The 25373-nt window shown below is 37.5% G+C and overlaps 1 long non-coding RNA gene across 1 annotated transcript; it reads left to right on the top strand.

Annotated features, from left to right (window-relative positions):
• Positions 1–2092: 2092 nt before the first annotated feature.
• On the top strand, positions 2093–5098 carry LOC131019882 (uncharacterized). Its single transcript, XR_009100526.1, has 3 exons — positions 2093–2287; positions 4139–4214; positions 4815–5098. It is a non-coding gene; the product is annotated as an uncharacterized LOC131019882 (long non-coding RNA).
• Positions 5099–25373: the final 20275 nt, after the last annotated feature.

The following is a 25373-nucleotide window of genomic DNA, read 5'->3' as shown; positions in this document are numbered from 1 at the left end:
CTAGATATCCACAAAATTTGAGCCCAGTTTGACAATATTTACTATTTTTTACAAAAATCCAAGTTTTCGATTGCTCAAAACTGCCGAATATGGTAGACTGTAGTAAAACAGTCATGTCTTCTACAATACTTGGAGTTTTTGACTCTACTTTTTTTTTATATGAAAATAGACTCGAAGACCTTTCTTTTGGTATGAGTCTCGAGTCCAGGAAGTGTCGAAGTAAGAACAGGTTAGATTTTGAAGTTGAGTCAGTGTAAAAACAGAGCGTGTTTTGATAATGTTTGATTGTGTTTTCTTATATGCCTTATGTGATTGTGTTGTCTATGTGTTGAATGAGATTGGACGAGCCTTATATGAGAGATAAATCGAGACTTAGTACCATGATTTTCTTGAAACTTATCCTTGAACTTAAGGATTTGAGATGAGTGGAGAGTTTATATAGAGATGAGTAAAGAGATAGAATATGAGATAGAGCATGAGTTAAGGCTTTATAAGTATGGATTTTAAAAGGATTAAAATGTTTTAAATCAATTCCTTTTTAATGGAGTTTAAAATGCTTATTTAAGTCATTTATAAATGAATAATGAGAAATGCGTAAAGAAGTTCGTAAATGAATCGCGGCATGAGATTTTCAATTTCCCTAGTAAACTAAGGAGATATTATGAAGGAACAAGCAATGAACGAGACTCTCACCACCGAGTCACTACAACAATTGGAGAAGGAAAAAGTTCACGCACAAACAAGATATATACACCACCTCTAGATGGAGGTAAAGGAAAAGGAAATGGAAGGAAAACACTAGAACTAAACTTAAGGTATAACCCAACCCCAAGGCTAGTAGGCTCAAGCTAAGAGAGTGAATGCTTTGGCTAAAGTGCCAGAAGCTACAGCAAGAATAAAGTTGGAACGCCACCACAATGGAAACTTAGAAACCCCCATTAAATAATCATTTGGAAATGAGAAAATGAGTTTACATGGCAGAAGGAGTGCCATTAATCTTTAAGTGAAAGTTACCAAGATGATGAGAAAGGTTTGATGTTAGAATTCCATAGTCAAATCTGAGAAGGCGACTTAGGACGAAGGAAACAATTAAGATAGTTCACCACTTTACTAAGATGAAGTGAGTGAAAGAATGTTGTTAGGTCCTGAACTGGTCCAACAGATGATTGAGAAAGTCGACCACATCAAGCAAAGAATCAAAAAAAAAAAAAAAAAAAAAAAACTCAAGATAGACAAAAGTCTTACGCCGATAAACGCCGATCGGAATTAGAATTTAATGTTGGGGATCGATTTTTCCTCAAAGTCTCTCCCTCAAAGGGAGTTATACGTTTCGGGAAATAGGGGCAAGTTACGACCCCGTTATATAGAACCTTTTGAGATCCTAGATAAGTTAGGCCTTTGTAGCCTATAAGTTGGCTCTGCCACCAAGCATTGTGGATGTATACAATACGTATAGCACCTCGCAATTAAGAAAGCATGTGATTAAGTAAGATAAAGTAGTCCTAGCCAGGACCTAAGTTGTGATGAGAAATCAGTCCAGATACTTGATCGCAAGATTCAAGTTTTACGAGGCAATAATATTGTTCTCGTCATGTAGTGGAACCATCACAGGATGGAAAAGGCCACAAAAGAGATGAATGAAACGAATGACTAGTATCACAAGATGAATACCAGATATGCAATTCCGAGGACGGAATTTTTATAAGGAGGGAGGAATGTAACGCCCCGCTTTTCCCTAGCTAAATTTAGAGTAGATTTTAAACTTAGATTTAAGATGATTCACGCCGGATTGAGAAAAAGAATTTATTTTAATTCCAACAAAAATGATTTACAAAAGCTTTTGTAAATATTTAGTTATTAAATTTATATGCATTGCATATTTATTTAATTGAGCATCGATCATTTATACGAACTATTTTATTTAGCGAACACTGAATGATTATTACAGTTTTCATAATACAACCCTGAAGACTTTTTAATTATCAAATCACCTACACCCTACAACTCCTATCCGCCACTCTACTGCCATCATCATCATGACTTTTTCAACCCTTACCATCAATACCTATTATTACACCCACCTACTCCCTCCCTTCTCCCACCTACTCTCCACACCTCTCTGCCATATCTCAATTATATCAAATCATGGAGACTTTACTCATACCAAAGAGACTTTACTCATTCTACACAAAAGACATGTTGCATTCTTCTCATCTGCATTCAAGAAGGCAAGAACGCACAAAAGAAGCCACCAAGCACCAAGCACCAACCATCATTAACCCTCAAGGTTTTCATCTATGAACTAACTCCCTTGACTAATTCATTTTTATGCATGATTAAGGCATCATATTTTCAGTCTAGCTAATCAATCACAATTTTTTTTAAAAAAAGGATCATGTTACATGGTAGCCAACTCATTCATAAATGTGCATTATATGTTGGTATATATATATAAATGAACAAATGATTTCAAGTGCTCAGTACAAAATCTGGGAATCAAACTTTAAGAGAAGGGAATTCTTTGTGTATTTGAGTCTCGTTTCTTGTTGTTGAGCGTCGAACTCAGTCGGTCTCGGTGTGGTTGCGGGTTGAGAGAGTCGAGAGGCAGAGGGAGGCTAGGGCTCGGCGGCGGCTCCGCCGTTGTTGTCCGGCCGAGGATGGAGCATGAGAGATGAGGGCGTGCGTCGTGGTGGTGGTGGTTCGCCACTGCCGGAGACGAGGGAAAAGAGAAGGAAGGGAATGGGGTGCTGACGGTGGTGGCGTGGAGCCCTGACCGCGGCTGCCGGATCTGTGAACAGGGGGAGTTTGAGAGAGAGCCGAGGGAAAGATGGGCTGAGTACATCTGAGGGTGTCGGAAACGGTGGCTTGGCTGCTGTTGCCGGAAGGTCGAGAGAGAGACGGAGGGGGGCGGTGGCGGTACCTATCTCCGTTGCCAAGGAAGAGGGCGGAGGCGGCAAGGGTGCTGTTTCCGCCAGGTTCAGTAACCCAGAGGGAGAGTGGTCGGCGGCTGCTTCGATGGGAGTCGGAGTCCCGGAGCAACGTTGTCGCCGGGCACGATGGAGTAGCAGCAAAGATGTAGCCTGTCGCCGCTTGCTCCGGCGAGCTCCGATGGCGATGGTTTCTGATCTATTTAGAAAAAGAACCGATCAGTCCGAGAGAGAGAAGGACTGTCGAGCAGTCGAGAGTTTGGGGGAGAAAGAGAGTGACTGATGCGGTGAGGGTGACCGGAGACGGCGCTCTTCGCCGGAGATGGGCCTCGGCGGCCGTGACTTAGAGAGAGAGATTGGAGAAGAAGGAGGCGCAACTGTGAGATAAGGGAAGAAGAGAGAGTTTCAGCGTGAGAGAGAGAGAAACGAGTGGAAATAAGGGAGAAGAAATTAGGGGTTGACTTTACTTTTGGGCTTGAAGTTGGGGAGTGGGCTTGAGTGTTGGGCCGGGTATTAATTAGTTTTGGGCTGCGATTTGTTTTAAATTTTTGACTTGGGCCGATTTTAATTTTCAGTTGGGCCTTTATTTTATTAAAACAGATGGGCCTTATTTAAATACCACTTGGGCCGATTTTTTTTAAGGAAAATGTTGGCCTTAATTCAATTATTTAATAGATGGCCCTATTATTGTTTAATTAACTTGGGCTGCCCATTTTATAGTGGGCTGCGAAAATTTTTAAGAAAAAGGGGGAGGTCCTTGATTTAATTATTTTAAATGGGCTGCCCATTATTTATTAATTTATTAATTGGACTTATAGCAAGGTTTGAATAATTTTTATTTAAAGAATAATTTGCATAATAATATTATTATTATTATTATGTGCATATACGATTAAGCATGAGATGATTTGTATAATAATATTATATCATTATTATGTGCATATTTTAAGTAATTACTTACCATATGCTAAGTATGCATTTGCATCATGCAATAAAAGTATTTATGATTTAATTGGTTTTATTTATAATTCCAATTATTAAAGAAAGATGAGTAAGAATATTGTTGGTGTTCTTAACTCAAGAGAAATGTTTTCAATTATTTATTCATTAAATTTTGAAAACCCGGCTAAGTGAATCATAGAATATTAAGCACTACACCATGACTTAAGATTAGAATTTAAGGAGACCTATTGAGAATAGATTTCTTGTAGGCTTTGAGCATCATGAGGATTAGCACTGCTATTCCGATTCAGAGATAACGTTAAACGACAGGCATTGCCTATACAGGTGGGCATTACTTTTACTATACGTATATAGAGATCCTCTGCGTGTCGTAGGCCTCTTATACGAATATATGCATGAGATGATTTTAACTGTTAATTTCATATTATTATTATGCCCAAATGATAAATGACTCTTATGAAATGAAAATGAAATGTTTATGAAATGAAATGAAATGTTTATGAAATGATTGACTGCCAAAAATGTTTATGTTGTTATATGTATCCTATCTGTGTTGGTTCGCCAACTTTAAAGGAAATCCAATTGGGATCCTATGCTAGACAAAGGTCGCTAGCTAGGGTTAACGTGTACACTCATGGAGACCGCGAGTCGCTTGCGACCGGTCTTGGCGTCCGTGGTAAGGAGGCCTCCTTCCCGGCGCGTGACAGAAAGGAACAGATATGGATCATATGAAGGAAAATGATCGGCCGATCGACTTTATGAAAATGAAAGAAATATTTTAGTAAGCGCAGGTCATTTAAGAAAACCCCTGTGTGTTACTGTTATGGCAGTTCAATTTATATATATGTTATGCATGAATGTATTTTCGGCTATGCCCACTGAGTATTTTTATACTCAGCCCTGCATGTATTTCTAAATGTGCAGGTTGAGCAGTTGATGGAATGGAATGATGTTGAGCGGGTGTTCCTTTGACATTTCAAGAAATGTAACCTTGAGTATACATCTTCATATGTATATCTCACACGTTTTCCGCTGCAAAACACTTTGATTAGGATAGCTCTATGATATGAAGTTGTGATACGTGTTATTGGGTAACCACCTTAATCAGTTCTCAATTATGTGTATCCAAATAATCATATATGATCCTAGCATTTTATCTATGAGTGACATTTCCATATACTTTAATGTTAAGTAATTGTCCATTTCCATTTCTTATTGTTCACCCCAAGTCATAACCCCGGTTAACCCGTCATTGGGATAGTGGGCTGTGACACTGCTAAAATATATTTAAGACTAACATTTTAAATTACTTAAAAATAAAGGTGAAAATAATAATACATGAAAAGACAATTGCAAACTTGTCATCTTATTATTATAAAATTTGGAACACTTCTTTATAATTTATATACAACATTTGTAGAATTAATAATATACTTTGTCTTCATTACATATTAAGATTTTCAGACTCCTTCGACTTGTAACTCTAGAAATAGTTACATAAAACTGACTGTGACTAAAAATATGCCTATTAAAAAATAAACCCACATGAGAGAGTGATTGACCTTGACTTTTGTTTATAGTCATTGCATAAGAAACAATAATAGGGAACTGCTGCCGTTGAAACTTGAGCGGTAGTCTTGGATCAACTGGTATCAGTGTCATCCTTGGTATCAATACTTGATGTCCTGCATTATGGTCTGTGAGAACTTTCCTTTCCAAAATAAAATAGCCTCATATTTAATTCATTGCAGATCTGCCATTATTTGGTTGCAATTTTTTTACTAAAGACCACATATATGGTCGGCATGTTTGTGATTAGAGAAATGATGAATATCAAAAGAAGAAGTGAGTATAAGTAAAAATTTCACACCAAAAGTTAGTTTATATAGGCCACGGGGATACACATTTGATGGGAGATATATATGAAACTAATATATTTAATATATTATATTGAATGAGATGCTTTGATAATGGAGTTGATTTTGGTTTGACGATAATAAAAAGTTGTTACATTTTTTGTAACACCCCGCATTTTTTTTTTTTTCCTTATTATAAGTACCTTGTGTTTTAAGAGTACTGAGATATAAAAATAAGTTATTGATGAGATAAGATTTCTAATGGTTGAGCTATTATATTTTCGATGATGGAATTAGAGAATGAAATACTTTGAGGAAATAAAGATGTATAGAGATGATGGTTGAACGAGGATGAAGTTAATGATATCTTTTCTTTTGATAGTATGTTAGCCGAGTTCTGGCCTTGGAGATCTGTTTTGGCCTAAGAGTTTTGCTATGGCTTGCGAGCTCTGCTCGGGATGCGGGCTCTGGAATGCCATAGGTGAGGCCATTCCCTATGGAATGCCATAGGTGAGGCCATTCCCTATGGAATGCCATAGGTGAGGCGATTCCTATGGAATGCCATGGAATGCCATAGGTGAGGCCATTCCCTATGGAATGCCATAGGTGAGGCCATTCCCTATGGAATGCCATAGGTGAGGCAATTCCTATGGAAATGCCAGAGGTGAGGCAATTCCTATGGAATGCCATAGCTGAGGCCATTCCCTATGGAATGCCATAGGTGAGGTCATTCCCTATGGAATGCCATAGGTGAGGCGATACCTATGGAAATGCCAGAGGTGAGGCAATTCCTCTGGAATGCCATAGGTGAGGCGATACCTATGGAAATGCCAGAGGTGAGGCAATTCCTCTGGAATGCCATAGGTGAGGTCATTCCCTATGGAATGCCATAGGTGAGGCAATTCCTCTGGAATGCCATAGGTGAGGTCATTCCCTATGGAATGCCATAGGTGAGGCGATTCCTATGGAATGCCATGGAATGCCATAGGTGAGGCCATTCCCTATGGAATGCCATAGGTGAGGCCATTCCCTATGGAATGCCATAGGTGAGGCAATTCCTATGGGAATGCCAGAGGTGAGGCAATTCCTCTGGAATGCCATAGGTGAGGTCATTCCTCTGGAATGCCATGGGTGAGGCGATTCCCTATGGAATGCCATAGGTGAGGCAATTCCTCTGGAAAGCCATAGGTGAAGCGATTCCTATGGAATTGCCATAGGTGAAGCCATTCCTCTGCATTGGTAGAGAAATCACCATTTCTCTGCTCTGGTGCGGAACTAACTTTAGAGAGAGAGAAGTCAAAGCAAGTGGATAAGCATAGTTATCGGATAAGATATTTTATGCAAGTGGATAATTAAGCATGTGTTATTTATCCAATACTTGTTGGCTAAGTAAATGGGGTTATATATATATATAACACCTTTCTCTTTCATCCCCCATAACAGACGTCCCTTTCCTCTCTCTCCTCTCTCTTCTCTCTCTCCTCTCTCGACTGTCATTACCAACACCATTGATGAGATGGTAAAAAGCTTCGTAAGCTACGTGTATCCCATAACCACCGTTTAAATCTAGCTAAAAACACTCGTAAATCCATAGAACAAGAGCTCGGGTGAAGGTTCGAGCTAGGAGTCAAGGAAGAGGAGTTATAATTTTTGTTACAGATTATAAGAGTAAGCTTCTAAACACATGAATTTACTTATATCTAAGCTTTATGAGCATGTATATAGATGAGTGAAGCATGAAACCAACTCCTAATTCGAGCTGGTAATTTTCGAAGATCACTAGGGTTGGAAGTCTTATAAAATTTTGTCGTCTTCTAACTTTAAAATGGAGAGTATATGCATGCTATTAAGATGTTATTTGTTGGTCATTGAATGAAAAGCATGATTTGATTTTAAGTTTTGGTATATAAAGGTGTTAGGTTGTGTGATGATTGGAAGATAAGATTCATGAAGAGAGTGAGGATTTGAGTATGAAATGAGCCTATGAGATTGAAGTTATGATTGTTGATGGATTAAAATGATGATTAGAAATGTTTAATAATGATTATGATGAATTGGGTTGACAAGAAAATAGAGTATGCTTGGCTATACGTTTAGGATGGACTAGTTGATGAGTTAATTGGCTCGGTTTTAAGCTACTGACTTGATTGTTTTCGATGGGGTTTTTGATACCCAAAAATCTTGAAAATTTTATGGTAAACATATATAAGTGTTAGGAACGTTCATGTAAAATTTGAGGTCATTTGAACATCGTCTGATAACCTTTTCATTTATGAGTCTCCAACTGCAACTGTCTACCGAAAGTGTGAAAGAAACAGATACTAGAATCACTTTTCCAGTAGTTTTTCATGAGTTTATGGTTTCTATATTTTTATATGAACAAGATGAACATGTTAGCTAGCTACCCATAAAATTTTAAGTCTTTTTGACAAGATCTACTATTTTTCTAAAATCAAAACTTTCAGTTGCACAAAACTGTCGAATAGGGTAGACTGTAGGAAAATGATCATATCTCCTAAACCACATAGAGTTTTGCAACCTACTTTTTTTTAAATGAAACTAGACGTTAAGAGGTTTCAAATGATACGAGTCCCAAACCCAGGAGAGTTCCGAGGTAAAGCAGTTTATTACTTGAAGTTGGGACAGAGTATATGAAGTCAAGTATGGTCTTTCACTAATTACACCTACTTTGATCTAGTAAATTGCATGTGTTAATGGTGATAACTATACACCTTAGTAATTCATAAAAAGGCTAATGGAGTATATATATATATGTTTATATATGTATATAGATGTAATACTTTTCCGAGATAAATGTACTTAACCAAATTCGGTTCTCTTGAGAGATTTAACCACATGGTGAAGTCATTAAGCATTATGCGAATTATCAGATATTTGTTAAAGAATTTGTTATAACCTCACAACTTTAGTATGTGATTGATAGATGGGTTTGAGTATTTAGGAGTCGTTCCTTAATGAACTAATTAGACTTAAAATTTGGTGATGCATTGGAAATAAAAATGATGAATATTTAGAATTTATTATAAGAGAGTTTGTTACGAAGAGTGATTAGTTACAAGGGAACAAAGGAAGACTACTACTTAGATAAGAATAGTAAACCTAGTGAGGATTTGTCTAATTGACGTTTATTTTATTACATGATCGTCTATGCCAACGATGATATCTGAAGACGCGAGTCAAGGGCATAAGTAGGATTTCTCCGAAGTACTAGTACCAAAGCTAAGATTTCCAGGTGGGCATTACTTTCTAATACTCCTATTACTGGCTTTTTAAAATGATGATTATGATGATGTCTATAAGTTTTTAAGATGTTTTGAGATAAATTGATGTTTGAACTAATTAACTTGCCGAATTTTGATGACGACGAGCCTGTACGTTACACTCTACTGATGAGATGAAACGATTTCGGGTCCTGCCAAAGGCGGGATTGTGTACACGGAGGTAACTGTGAGCTGTATACCGGGTTGGCCGGTCAGAAATGACCGTGAGCCGACTGTCAGGTCGGCCGGTTACGGTGCTTGAGAAGGAGGCCTACTTCTCAGTACCATGATGATGATGATGAGTTGTAGAAGTGGTACTACATGCTAAGTATTTATGACTGCAGTCTATCTTTCATTACTTTATGATGCTTGAAATTTATCAATTGCTTACACAGGTTCTTTTAAGGAAAAACCCCTGTGTGATGTTTAAATGGCAAGTTAAATGTATAGCTCTAAGAGCGAGATTGTTTATTTTCGGCTTATGTCCACTGAGTATTTATACTCAGCCCTGCATGTATTTCTAAATGTGCAGGATGAGCAAGGAGAGAGATTGGGGAATCGCTGGAGGGCTGTTGTTCATAGACGACCCTTTTTGAGTACCGTATTTTACTTCTATACGGTTGTGCGAATAATTGAAGACTATGTTCTTGAAACTTAATTAGGATTGTTACTCTCAGCTATATGTCTTCATACATATAGTCTGATCACGCTATGTTGTGCTACTCTGAGCAATATGAATCATTGTAAATATTTAGCTATACTCCCTTTGTTTTTGTTGACTAGAACCTTGATACATTTGAATAAGTGAAGCCGATAATGTTTCTATTAAGTTTGATGATATTTTAATTGTTTCAACTTGAATTATTAGTAGCTTCCGCTTGATAAGTCTTTCAGATTTCCTTGTTCTACCCTATCATTTTATTAGTCGTATCGATACCCAATCTACGCTATCACTGGCTAGATGTCGGGCTGCGACATTTTTTGGAGATATATATAGAATGTTGTCAAATTACACATTTCACACTATCACCTCTCTCTCTTAGATCTAACGCCATGCATGCCTGAGATAGGGCTTCTTCTTCGTCTCCTTTGTTTAGCTGTAAAGATGATACAAAAATCTCATTAATCATGCATACCAATCAATACCTTACTCTATTTAATATGTATTTCATAATTTCGTTGATAGTTGATAGTTGATTGGTATATTGGTATTTTGATTTGTCAGACAAAACATAGAAACATAATCAATGTGGGTCATTATTTATGGAGATATGATTGGATGATCTATTGTGTCGTGTTTAGCATTAATAAGAATATTATTATTATTATTATTATTATTATTATTATTATTATTATTATTATCATTATTATTATTGTTGTTGTTGTTGTTGTTGTTGTTGTTGTTGTTTGTCATACTTTGCAAAAATCACAACAAAAAATTAACAGCAGCCTTATATAGCCCTTCTTTTGTTTATCTCCAAAAGATTTAATTGAAAATAATTAGAAGTCAATCTATGAGATAGCGTGTAAATCAAAAATAATTTATATGAGATATTGCTACGAGTTCGTAAATAATTTTTTATTTTCTTGAATTCAAAAACAATCTATAGTCTAAAATTGCGTGTAAATTAAAAAGAATATTCACTTTTGCAAATGACTACAAGATCCCATGCAATTTATATGTATTTATATTTTGAATTTTATTTATTGGATGAATATTTCTCACAAAAGACTTAATTGAAATTAGTGATCTACAAATTTTTACATATAAATTTCATATATAGATGATGAGAATAAATGTCGTTCAATTAAATGTAGATTTAATTACATTTAATTAAGAATATAAATATATATAAATATATATATATATATATATATATATATATATATATATATATAAATTAGTCAACTTTCCAAATATAGATCAACTTTCCAAAAATAAATTGAGTAAAAGGGCGGGAAATTTTTTTGGCTAGATGGACCAGCTTTTATATATGTATAGATTGAAGAAATATTAAACTGAATTAATACTCTAATTGCCCGATGATCGTTTCTTGGATTATTATTAATTTATCATACAACGATTAATCCCTAACATGCTCCTATGAATTTAAGTGCTGCACGTTGGAGTTCAGAAATACCTGAAGAATTCAGGAGAATTCGTCAAATCGCAGCTGAACAGACCAGTCATCTTCAATCCTTCGTTTGAAGCCTCAAACGTCCTCAAATCGTATTTGGCACAGAAATACGACTTCTTCGTCTTCGAGAGAGCTTTCCGTGGCCACCTAAATCGTGTGAATTGGAGTTCTGTAGAGAAAGTTATGGCCGTTCTCCCGAAACTGCCAGAACTTGATTTCCTTTGAAAATCTGACTCCAGCTCAGATTTTCTGAACTGTATCCCGCTCAGCTTTCACCGTTGGATGGACAACGATCTATGAAAGTCCCAAGAGAGAAATAATGCTCCTCACGTTTCCTGCGCCCTACAGCTCTCCAAAACCCTAATTTTTTGTAAGTGTGTTTTCCTGAGAGCTGACAGCTGTATTTAAATAATTAAATACGTGTAGGGGGCGCAGATTAGGTGTAGGGAACGATTTCTACTCCTTCTAGGGCTAGGAGACTTTGGGCCAGTCCAGGGACCAGATACAAGGAATAAAGATGGGCCTCAAATAAATTAATTATCTATGGTCAGCCCAGACCATAATTAATTTATAAATATTAGTTCATTCCACTAGAGAACCAATATTGACTTACCCATTTATTGCTGGTGATGAGTCGGGGCTTGTATTTAGACTTATTAAATCCTCATATTTAAAATATCTGACATCCATTAATTAATTAGAGCTCTGACAGCTTAAATTAATTAATCTCTTTATAATCCTTAAGAAGTACCACTCAAACTTTATTATTGCGCCTAAACTTAATCAACCTGCAGGGTTTAGCGCAATAAACATTATTGAGTTCCTTAAGGGGAGGTCATTATCCTATATCGGATACGGGTACTAATACAGATAATCAAATATCATATATTAACCGCTATCACCCAAGATACAGAGTACTCAAGTTACTATATAACTCTCACTCATAGTAAATCAAAGTGATACACGAATTAACATATATATTTGAAATCTTATTAGTATTAAGATTTTATTAAGTCACCGAGATCTTGATTCTTCACTTAAGTCAGATAGAAGAATACATCTCATTGTGGTCCTATCAATACGTTATGACGTACCAGTATAGACAAGTAGTCAAGACAAACTACTTCCATCTATATTGCAGCCTAAACCAATAACTTGTCCTAGAGTTATTTCGGCTGTGATCATATTATATCTCTTAAGGTTATTCCAATTATATGGTCTTCTGTGATCTACAACACACCATATAATATACTTATATAGAGATAGAGAACATACATATGCAATCATGAACACAATCAGATAGGAGATTAAAATAGTGAACTTAGGAAACATTGTATACAAGCATAAAAGGTTCTTGCTTTCAGTATACAAATCCAACATCCGCGCCATCGATCCCATAGGGAATAGCCCTCCTCCATCGTCGGTGATAGTGTGCCAGAAGTTCACCCAAAGTGTCATCTTCGTCCGGTATATATACTCCCTAAACCATCGCTGCATCGCTGCCTCTATATGACTCGGCATCTCGTTCTCATTTGGTACGGTGGGGCATCGGCTATACTAGCCTCAACATCTCTCCTCATAATCCACAATAATTGCCTCATATCAGAATCCATCACCTCAAACATTTCCGCCATCAAAACAATACATAACTCATTAGTGAATCAAACTCAGCTCTCAACAGGAAAGCAACAAGAAACATCATCAACCTCTTACCTCGTGAAGCTGGACGAGATGGGGTGCTGGGGTTTTGTTTCGAATTGACTTTCTCAAACTAGCCTAAGAATTCAAATTAGACTAGTACTCAATTTTAAAAAGGTAAAAGCAATCAAAGGTTCAACTCAGTCAAGCAATTGACTCAGAGCAGACGACCTGCTCTGATACCACCATGTCGCAGCCCGATCCCGACGCTAGTGATAGCGGGGTAAAAAATAATAATAATAGATTGAACATCAAGCGGAAGCTCGCATGAAAAAGTGCTAAGGAAATCATCATAAATCAACTCAGGGGTATAAACGTCAACATCGTCATAACTCCATAAGTATCGGGAATTTCAAGAACAAAAACAAAATGGGTAGCTCATTTTTCATAAGGAATCATAATATGCATTGTATCGCCACAAAATGGCGAATCGATTATATGTATGAAAGCATATAACCGCGAGTGAATTGCTTAAATTCAAAAGAAAAGATAAAGTATCTCAATTATCAAGACTTTATCAATCACAAAGGCAAAACAATAATATAATACATCGATTGAAACGTTTCCCCCACCAGCACCAGACCAATATCGCTCCCCGCTTAGCCTGCACATTTAGAAATATATGCAGGGCGTGAGTACATAATACTCAGTGGGCAAACGCCGAAAAATAGGGAAGGTGCTCTTAGAGCTATAGGTTTGAAACTTGCCACATCTCAGCAATACACAGGAATAAAGTTTAGCGTAAATGAACATGTGTAAGCAGTTTGAATAATCATAACATCATAAAGAAACGATAGCGCTATCAAAGTACTCATCTTGTATGTACCACATCTACAACTCATCATCATCAAAGGTACTGAGAAGTAGGCCTCCTTCTCAAGTACCGTGACCGGCCGATCCGAAGACGGCTCGCGGTCACCTCTGTGCACATTAGTAGAGGGTAACATACAAGCTCGACATCAAAAATTGGCAAGTCAAACAGTTCTCAAACATCTTTTATCTCAAAACATTTGATAAACTCATAACATCATCAAAACAGTTTAGAAAGCTCGTATGATATAAGTATACTCAAAATATTGCCCACCTAAAGTCCTTCGCTTAGTTTCGGAAAGAAAACAGACGACTTCTTCGTCTCGCTCGGCCTTCATAAATCATCATCATCGTCATCGAAGGTTCATGTGATACAACAAACCTTAGTCCGAAACTCATTTACTAAAACCAATCTCGTCTCAAACTATAACTTCTCACTCAACGTCTATTCACCCAATTAAATCTCGATCCCTAGGTATACTTAACTTCTAAGGATCCACACGTTCTTCTCTCGACTTAACACTCAGCTCGGATCAAACTCATAGCAATCAAGCACATAAACAAGCATAAACACATAAGCATATAAAAACACACATAGACAAGTCAAAAACAAGCTTCACTCTGCACTGTCTCGAACTAAAAATGTCACCAGACTCGGAAAAGAACTCCACTGGAGTCGTGAATTATTCCATTTGAAACCTCTTTTAGTCTAGTTTCATTAAAAAAAAGTAGGATTGAAAACTCCAAGAAATTTAGGAGATATGACTGTTTTACTACAGTCTACCCTATTCGGCAGTTTTGAGCAATCGAAAACTTTGATTTTTGAAAAATAGTAAACGTTGCCAAAAAGGTTTGTAATTTGGTGGATAATTAGGTAAGACACTCATGTCTCAACAATAAAAAGTTGGACTCCAAAAAGTTAGGGAAAGATACTGGAAAAGGCGACTCTATTGGCTACTCACCGAACATTTCGGCAGAGCATAGCAGTTTTGGTTTTCCATTTTATAACAATAGTAAACGAAGTCTAAATGACTTGAAATATTACCAGTATGCTAAAAACTCGCGAATATACTTATAATAAAATTTTCAAGGTGTTTGGGTAACAAAAACCCATCTAAATCAGTAGGTCAGTGCATCACGAAAATGACTCCCAACTCAATCACACAAGCAAACATGCTCAACTCTACACTTCTTCAATGAAAATTTCTCAAAACTCAACTTAAAAACTTATAGCACTTAAAAACCTTCAAGTAAGAATGTATTACTCATCACAACTCAAGCTCGACTCTTCTCTTACATCTCAAACTCAAATCTCAAGAAAACGTTTCAAGAACGCATCGTTTCAATACTCATCTCATCTTCATGCTCAAAATTACTCAATCACTCATATATTACCTCATACATCACATAATTCATTACACATACATAGATTCTCTTATATCACGCAAACTAAACTCGGGAGAAAAACTCATGTATCGACGTGGACTGTTAATAAAAGCATGACAAACGCTCACATAATTATCGTAAAGCAATTAGAACTCATTAAACCAAGCATCGACCTCTCAATATATGAAAACTCAAAAACTCCTATAAACTAAACTAAGTCAAAATTTTATATAGCCAACAATTGACCTAACCAAACATAATTAGACTCTAATATCATGCTCAATTTCAGTTATTCTAAGTAATTCACTTAATTAACACATAGGCATGAAAGTCCTAATTTTTATTAAACTAAAATTTTTGAAATTCCACAAATACACATGAAACTTTAATCCAATTATAGATCTATCAATTTTAACCATTTAATCTCACATATAAACCATCAATTAACAATTTAGGGCATAGATATACATATCCCTAATTTTATCAAACTAACTCACATCCAAGTCATCAATTAACATCATATCTTCAATCTACTCCATCAATTATCATCTTAGACATCTCATAGACTCATTCTCATCATCAATTCATCATTTAAAGCATCAACTCAAAATTTCCCAATTTTGGGTAAACTAAACTCAATCAATTTTTGTATCTCAAGGCATAGCCTTTCACAACACACATCAATCATCACCAAACATCACATAGATCTCATTTTTCACCCCAATTCAAGGAAAGAAGAAGAAAAATTTTTGAAGGGTAGAAAACCCACAATTTTCGAAAATTACAAAACAAAGGGAAGGGGTGATTTCTTGCTTCAATCTTCCAAATATGCTCACATATAACATCATACAAGTTAGATCTATGAAATTAAAGACTACTTACCCAAGCTTACACCCAAAATCAAACTTTCTCTTTCTAACTTTGAAATCAAACTCCAAGGATTTTCTTGAATTCTAGGAGATATAGGGTGTTTAAGCTAGATTTAGGGGTGGATTTGAGTTGTTGGTATGATTCTATGAAGCTTTCAAGGTTCTCAACAATGGTGTTAATGGAGGAAAAGAGAGAGATGAGGGAGAAGGTGAGGTGGTCGAAAATGAGGGAGTGAGGGAGAGAGAAAATTTTTGAAGATTGGATTTGATTTGGCTAATCTTTGAGAAGATTTGCAAATCTAAGAAAATATTTGGCATTTAATGCCTTTATCTCTTAATCTCTACACTCTTAAATTAATGCTCTAATCCACTTGGCAATTTTTTGGTATTTAGTCACATGCTTGAAAAATTAAAATAATAATGTCAGAGAGGTAATTGAATAATAACAATAATAATCACGGAAATGTTACTCAATAATAAAATGTCATAGCATAATTATTCATGTGACCAAATTAAAATAATTATAGCACTAATATTAGTGCACTCACTCAATTATAATATTCCTCCTCATAGAAAAAATAATTTAAAAATATTATGCTTGGAAAAATTTCTATAAACCGGCATTCTTTGATTTCTCGGTAAAAATAAATCGAACTTGCTTTGGAAACTTAATTAAAATTCCAAGCGCTAAAGTTCTCTAATAAAAATTATAATAACTTGCTCATGAAAGCACACGTAACGAAAATCACATAATCAATCAGTCACGTAAATTCACATATCATCATGTCAAAGCAATCGGCGAAACACGGACGACTAAACGTCTCTCAAACCGACTCTTTTCATCAAGGGTTTTCACTCTTTCTTTCTCGACTCTATTTCCAACTCATTATTCCTATTTTCTTAATAGGACAGTCAATCTCTGATAATTCAGTATCCGGTAACTCTATTCCCGGTAGTTGGAAACAAAATAAAATCTTAGCTCAATTTAATCAGCATCTCTAACTCAACTCATTTCTCAAATCTGTTCACTCTAACTCTATCATTGGTTTGTCCACTCACATCTCTATTTAAAAGAGAATCTGTCTTGTCTGGTCATAAAAAAAAAAAATCTCGCATCTCGGCATCTCAGTACTCTCATCAGTGTTAAGACACTATTTCTCAATAAGGAAAAGTACGGGGTGCTACATCCTACCCCCCTTAAAAAAAATTTCATCCCGAAATTTGAGTTATTCACCTTCGGGAAAAAACTCAGGATACTTCTCTTTCATCTTTTCTTCGATTTCCCATGTTATTTCTTCTTGACCGTGATGTCACCATTGGATTTTCACCAAAGGAATCGACTTGTTCCTCAATTGTTGGATCTTCCGGTCCAGTATAGCATCAGGTCTCTCTTCGTAGCTCAAATCTGGTACCAGGGATATTTCTTCTTGGTGGATGACGTGTTTTGGATCAAACACGTACTTTCTCAGTTGAGAAACATGGAAAACGTCATGGACGTTCGCGAAGCTCGGAGGCAACGCTAGCTTATAGGCTACGGGGCGTACTTTCTCTAATATATCATGAGGTCCTATATATCTCGGTTTGAGTTTTCCGTTAACTCGAAAATGACACACTCCCCGAGATGGGGGAAACTTACAGAAACATTATCTCTAACGTCAAAAGAATCTATCAACGATTACTCAATTGTTGGATTTTCTTCTCTCAATTTTGCTAATCGATGCCATAATTCATGGCTATGTGGTCCCACTTCTATTGTAGAAGTCTCTAATAGGTGTAATTTGTATAAGGTTGCCAAAATGGCGCCTTCACGTGTTAACACGTCAAACATCTTTCTACAAAAGATGCCATCTCTCTCTTCATTCCTTCCCACCAAAACTTTGTTTTCAAGTCTTGGTACATCTTTGTACCTCTTGGATGTGCGGTAAAAGGGGTGTTATGAGCTTCACTCATGATTTCATTCTTCAACTCTTCTTTATCAGGCACACACAGCCTCCCTTCAAACAAAATGGCATTATCTGCCGCCTCTTGATAATTCTCCACTTTCTCGGTTCGAATCGTCATTCGCAACCTTTCCATCTTTTCATCCTCTTTTTGAGCTGTGACTATTCTCGACCGTAAGTCAGGTGTAATGCTCAGTGCAGAAATTACTATTTTTGTCGTTTGTGGTGGTATTACTACCTCCAAATTCATCTTCTCGAATTCCTTGATCAGGTTCTCTTCTCGAGTAAGGAGAAATCTCAACTCTCCCTGATTCTTTCTGCTTAACGCGTCAGCTACAATGTTAGCCTTTCCAGGGTGATAATTTATTCCACAATCGTAATCCTTCACTAACTCTAACCATCTTCTTTGTCGCATGTTCAGATCTTTTTGCTCAAAGAAGTATTTGAGACTTTTATGATTGGTGTATATCTCACACCGTGCTCCGTAGAGATGGTGTCTCCAGATCTTCAAAGCATGCACTACGGCTGCTAATTCTAAATCATGCGTTGGATAATTCATCTCGTGTGGTCTTAGTTATCTCGAAGCATACGCTATAACTTTCCCTCTTGCATCAGTACACAACCTAGACCATGTTTCGATGCATCAGTATAAACTGCATACTCTTTATCCGCTTTCAGAACATCTAAAACTGGGGCAATAGTAAGTCTCTTCTTTAACTCTTGAAAACTTCGCTCGCGTTCGTTCATCCAAACGAACTTGACTTCTTTCTTTAGCAGGTGCGTTAGTGGCTTAGCGATTTTTTAAAAGCCCTCAATAAAACGTCGATAATACCCTGCCAATCCCAGAAAACTTCGAATCTCGTGTGGTGTGTGAAGGAATATTAAACTGAATTAATACTCTAATTGCCCGATGATCGTTTCTTGGATTATTATTAATTTATCATACAACGATTAATCCCTAACATGCTCCTATGAATTTAAGTGCTACACATTGGAGTTCAGAAATACCTGAAGAATTCAGAAGAATTCGTCAAACTCGCAGCTGAACAGACCAGTCAGCTTCAAGCCTTCGTTTGAAGCCTCAAACATCCTCAAATCGTATTTCGCCCAAAAATACGACTTCTTCGTCTTCGAGAGTGCTTTCTGTGGCCGCCTGTTTCGCAGAATCGGAGTTCTGTGGAGGAAGTTATGGCCGTTCTTCCGAAACTGCCAGAACTTGATTTCCTGCGAAAATCTGACTCCAGCTCTGATCTTCTGAACTGTATCCCGCTCAGCTTTCACCGTTGGATGGACAACGTTCTATGAAAGTCCCAAGAGAGAAATAAAGCTGCACACGTTTTTCCTGCGCCCCACAGCTCTCCAAAAACCTAATATTTTATCAATGTGTATGTCCTGAGAGGTGACAGCTGTATTTATAATAAAATAATTACGTAGGAGGCGTGTTCTCTCTCTTCTTGGGCTAGGAGACTTTGGGCCAGTCCAGGGACCAGATACGTAACAGGATGATAATATCCTCTCGAGGAACTTAATAAGTTTATCGTATTAAACCATGCAGGTGGAATTAGTTCCGATACGATAATAAGTTTAAGTGGTAGCACTCGAGATGTCGTTTATAATTAAACGACTAATTAATTAATTAATTGATCGTCAGAGGAATTAATTAATTAATGGATATTGGATATCTTAAACACGGGGATTAATTAAGTCTAATACTAGCCCCGACTCACCTAAAGAATAAAGAGGTAATTCAGTATTAATTTTCTAGTGGAATAAATTAATACTTGTGTCTCGATTTTATTCTGGGCTGAATAGGAAAATTGAGCACTGGGAGGCCAAACTTTATTCAAGCTAGTAGATCCCCGCTTGGCCCAATAAAGGCTTCACTCCATATGGGGCGTTCGTCCATCTCTTTCTCACTTAAGCCTTTGGGCTTTGTTTTAGTTTAATTAGATAATTGGCTTATTATTTAGGGTTTTAATACCCAGTATAAATAATAGGTACAGCCCTAATTCTAATTACTTGTGACATTACGTGAGATAAAAAAAAAGAGAAATCTGTGAGAGCACAGAAAGTGATAAGCGGCGCGAATCCCTAGGAAAAGGAGAGGACTTGAAGATCGTTGCCACCCAACGTCAAGTCTTGCCGTGGGAACAAGTTGGAAGATCAACACTGGAGTCGATCATTGTCGGATTTGCAAGTAAGATTCTATCCTCTTGCCTTAGGCACATGGTTTTTGTATGTATTCGTTTGATATCCGAAATGGATCACGGGCACGTGAATCATATGTCAAAATATGGTTCCTTCATATGTGTTTGTGCATGCCTATGTGCTTGATTGCTTTTAATCTAGCCTTTTGAGTGTTAAGTTGAGAATAAGATTAGAGTTTATTGTCATAGAGTTGAGTGATTAGACGGAGATAAGCTGAAGAATAATTATGATGGATGTTATAATAAGATTAAGGTTAAGCTTTTAGAGAGGAAGTTTCTAACTGGTTCCTCTAACTTGTCGCATGCACTATTCCGATGTTTACAACTAAAGAGACCAGTCGAGGACGCAAGTGAAGATCACTCCGAGTACCACCTGCAGTAAGCCGAGCTCTACAGGTGGGCAGTATGTTTATAACCACTATTACGTGGACAATACTTTGAGTATGCAAATATTACGAGCTTTCTGAAATGATTTAATGATGTTATGAGCTTATCAAATGTTGAGTTAAATGATGTTTAAGAACTGTTTGACTTGCCATTTTTTTTTTATGATGAACTTGTGTGTTACCCTCTACTGATGAGACGAATTCAGATCCTGCCACAAGCGGAGTTGTGTACACAGAGGTGACTGTGAGCCGTCTTCGGGTCGGCCGGTCACGGTGCTTGAGAAGGAGGCCTACTTCTCAGTACCTTGGTTATGATGATAAGTTGTAGATGCGGTACATACATGTTGATTACTTGTCTGCAGACACTTATTTATAATGTTTATGAATAAAATTGCATGCACAGTTTCGTTTACGCTAACTTTATTTCTGTGTATTGCTGATGATGTGGCAAGCTTCAAACATATAGCTCTAAGAGCACCTTTCTTGTCTTTCGGCGTCTGCCCACTGAGTATTATGTACTCACGCCCTGCATATATTTCTAAATGTGCAGGATAAGCATGGCCGGAGGATGGCTTAGTGTTGGCGGGGATTGTTGTTTCGGATGATCACCTTTTATTGTACTTTCATCTCCATGGCAGCGTTATGTTTTGAGTTGTTCTAGACTTAATTAAGGAATACACTCTCAGCTATATGTCTCCATACATATAGTTTGATCACCCTTTTGTTGTGTAACTCTGTATATATTGAATCCTTGTAAATATTGAACTACGACCGTTTGTAAATGTTGACAAAAACTCCGATGCTTTGGTTTTTATAGCGATGCCGATGTTTATGATCTAGAAAGGATGGTACGCTGCTAAAGTTAGTATGAATTGTTACCTTGCTTCCGCATAAAGATGAGATCAGTTTTCCAACCTTTGTTTCCTTATTTTATTTAGTCGTATCGATACCCGGTCTACGCTATCACTGGCTAGACGGCGGGCTGCGACATATGGCCAAGAAAATTGATTTCTTCAAGCCAAAACTCGCATTTGCTGAACTTAGCATAAAGCTTTTCAGCTCGCAATCTCTCCAACACGATCCTCAAATGCTCCTCGTGTTCTTGTTTGTTCTTCGAGTAAATTAGAATATCCTCTATGAAGACTATCACGAACTTATCTAAGTATTCGTAAAAAACTCGGTTCATGAGGTCCATGAATATGGCTGGGGCATTCGTTAAACTAAAAAGCATTACTATAAACTCATAATGTCCGTATCTCGTACAAAATGCCGTCTTCGAAATATCTTCCGATCGTATCTTCACCTAATGGTATCCCGTTCTCAAGTCAATCTTTGAAAAAGTACTTGCTCCTTGTAGTTGACCAAACAGGTCATCGATTCGAGGTAACGGATACTTATTCTTCAAGGTTGATTCGCCTGCGGGGCCGGTAGTTGCCCTCTTGGCTGTAGTGGTCAATAGGCTGGCTGTTGTCGCTGTGGTAGAGGTAGCGGTAGGATTCCCTCCATCGCTTTGAGTTGCGCCGAAACTGACTCGGTCGTCCTCCGCTTCCACTTTGTTGGCGATTCGGACACTGGTTCGAGTAGTGCCCGACCCTTCCGCAGGTGTAACAGCTATTCTGTCCCAATTTACACTCTCCCAGATGTAGTTTATTACACTTCGGGCAAGGCGGTATCCCTCGCGGTCCTTGAGGAGTTGCTGCTGGGGCAGTTGGGCCAACATAAGGTCGTTTGTCTCAGTTATGATATTGCGGTGGCGCATTCTGACTTTGCCACGGCTTCTTACGACCTTGGCTCCGGTCGTCCCATTTTCTCTTACCCTTTTGGCCTTGTCCAGGAAAAGGCTGATTTCCCGTTTGAAAATTCGGGTTTGATTGTGGCATCGAAGTTTGACTCGGTCTCTCTTGCTGCATTGCTAGTTCCATGTCTAACGCTCTGTTCAAAGCCTCAACATAGGTTAGCGCACTCTGACTCGTATCTCTTGTTTTAGTCCGGAGCAAAATAGTTCTGACATCTTTTCATCTGTATCCACTTGATATGGAGCATATTGAGCCAAATCGCAAAACTGTCGGTCATACTCAGCTACTGTCTTATTCCCTTGCTTCAAGTTTACAAACTCCATCTCTTTCTTCTTTCGATAACTTCGGGGTATGTATTTCTCGTAAATAGCTTCTTTAAACTGCTCCTAAGTAAGAGCTGCTATCTGCTCCTCGTTCATCGTTTTCTGTTTCCCTTCCCACCAGAAATCTACATATCCTTTAAGTTGATACGACATACACATGAGACGCTCAGCCTCGCTACATCTAAGGAATCTGAAAATTCTTTCCATACTCCGAATCCACTCCTCAGTTTCAGCGGGATCTCCCGATCCATTGAATGTTGGTGGATTTTGTCATAGAAAAAGTTCCTCTATCCTCCTTTCTGGTGGTGGAGGAGGTGGTGGTGTGGGGTCTCTTTGCTCATCTTCTTCTACTTCTTCTCGGTTTATGTTCCTTCTGTTCCCTCTTCTTCTCGGAGGCATACTAAAAAGGAAAAAAAGGAAATATAAGGATTGGCCTCGAAGCTTAGTCCTTCATCATTTAAAAAAAACAAGTTCTCTTTTCTCATCTCAATTCTATATCTCATATATGATCTCAAAATTCTCAAAATTCTCGTCCACTCTATTCGTCGTCTATCATCATTTATAATTCTCATCAACTCTATTTCTCATCCATCATCATGCATCAAAATCATCAATCTCGAAGCTCTGATAAGGAAAAAAAGGACTCGCTAATCATCAACATCTATGTGTATATATATAAGGAAAATTGCCTCTCTCTCGAGGTCTTTTACAAAAGTAGGGCTTTATGTACAAAGGCCCTAACACTAAAATGATGCTCTAGCTATACAAGCATCATGAGCACTAAGCATCTAAAGATATATACTATCTATTCATACACACTATACTATGCTTCTCTACATATATATATATATATATATATATATATATATATATATATATCAACTATGCATCCATACATATGTACGCACCTACGAGATAAACGTGATCACTATCCATCGTCTCCCGATACCCTGCTAGCTGCGTCATCAACTGGCATGTCCTCGCTCGGCTCCGTCTCCTCGCTCTCGTACTCGTCGATCAGTCGATAGATGCTATCGTCACTCGACTCATCCTCGACGTCGATGTCCACCATCGGACCATACACCGGCACCTCAGGAACCGGTACCCATGTCTCGACTCCATCGACAGTAGTATGACGCTGTAGCGGTCGGGTCCGTCCATAGCCAACCGTCATCTCCAGAGTCTCCTCGTCCGAATCTTCCTCATCGCTGTCGAAGTGTGCTGGCCGAGATCCTCCCTCCTGGGCGTCTCGGGACGGTGGGTATAAGATAGGATGCATATACATCTGGAAAGCCAAAGTGCCTGGCTCAGGCAATGGGGCAACCCTTGGATAAGGATCATAGGGAAAGTGCTGTATCTGCGACTCTGTAGAAACAATCGGTGGCGCCGACTCAAACGGTGGTAGTGGCAAAGGTGTCGTCACCGGTGTAACACCCCGTACTTTTCCTTATGTTGTGAGATAGTGTCTTAACACTATTGAGAGTACTGAGATGTAGGGATGTGAGATTATTTTTCTTTTATGACCAGATAAGACAGATTGTCTTTTAAATAGAGATACGAGTGGACAAACCAATGATAGAGTTAGAGTGATGAGATTTGAGAAATGAGTTGAGTTGAGATTTTATTTTATTTTCGACTACTGGGAATTGAGTTACCGGATACTGAGTTGTCAGAGAGATTGACTGTCCTATTAAGAAAATAGGAATAATGATTTTGACATAGAGTTGAGAAAGAAAGAGTGAGAACCCTTGATGAAAAGAGTCGGTCAGAGAGACGTTTAGTTTGTCTGTGTTTGCCGACTGCTTTGACGTGATATTATGTGAATTTACGTGACTGATTGATAATGTGATTTTTGTTACGTATGTCTTATGAGCAAGTTATTATGATTTTTATTTGAGGACTTTAGCACTTGAAATTTTAATTAAGTTTCCAAAGCAAGTGCGGGTTATTTTTACCTAGAAATCGAATGATGCCGGTTTATGAAAATTTTTCCTAGCATAATATTTTTTAAATTATTTTTTCTGTGATGAAGAATATTATAATTGAGCGAGTGCACTAATATTAGTGCTATAATTATTTTATTTGGTCACATGAATAATTATGCTATGGTATTTTATTAATGAGTAACATTTCCATAATTATTATGGTTATTATTCAATCACCCTTCTCACATTATTATTTTATTCCTTTGAGCATGTGCCTAATTACCGACTTGCCAAGTGGATTAATTGAGAGAGTGTAGAGATTAGAGAGAGAGATCAAGGCATTTAATGCCAAATATTCCTTAAGATTTGTCAAATCTCTCTAAGATTACCAAATCCTCACAAATCTTACAAAATATTTCTCTCTCCCTCCACCCCATTTTCGAGCTCTCTCTCTCTCTCCCTCATCTCTCACATTTCCACCATTGTCAACCATTAATGAAACCTTCGAAGCTTCACAAAATTTTGCCAAACACATAAATCACCTTCAAAATCTTACCTAAACACCTCCTATCTACTTGAATCCAAGAAGATCCTTGAAGATTGGTTTCAAAGTTAGAAAGAGAAAGTGTGAGTTTTGGTGTAAGTTTGGGTAAGTGATCTTTAAATCCATAGATATAACTTGTATGATGTTATATGTGAGTATTTTTGGAAGATTGAAGCAAGAAATCAGCCCTTCCTTTGTTTTCCAAATTTTCGAAAAAAATGGGTCTCAACACTTCAAATTTTTTTCTTTTTCTTACCTTGATTTGGGGTGAAAAATGAGATCTATGTGATGTTTGGTGATGACTGATGTGTGTTGTGAAAGGCT

The sequence above is a fragment of the Salvia miltiorrhiza genome, chromosome 4, assembly GCF_028751815.1.
Source record: "Salvia miltiorrhiza cultivar Shanhuang (shh) chromosome 4, IMPLAD_Smil_shh, whole genome shotgun sequence".
NCBI lineage: Eukaryota > Viridiplantae > Streptophyta > Magnoliopsida > Lamiales > Lamiaceae > Salvia > Salvia miltiorrhiza.
Note: the sequence above shows the minus strand (reverse complement) of the source record. Positions and strands in the feature narration are given on the sequence as shown.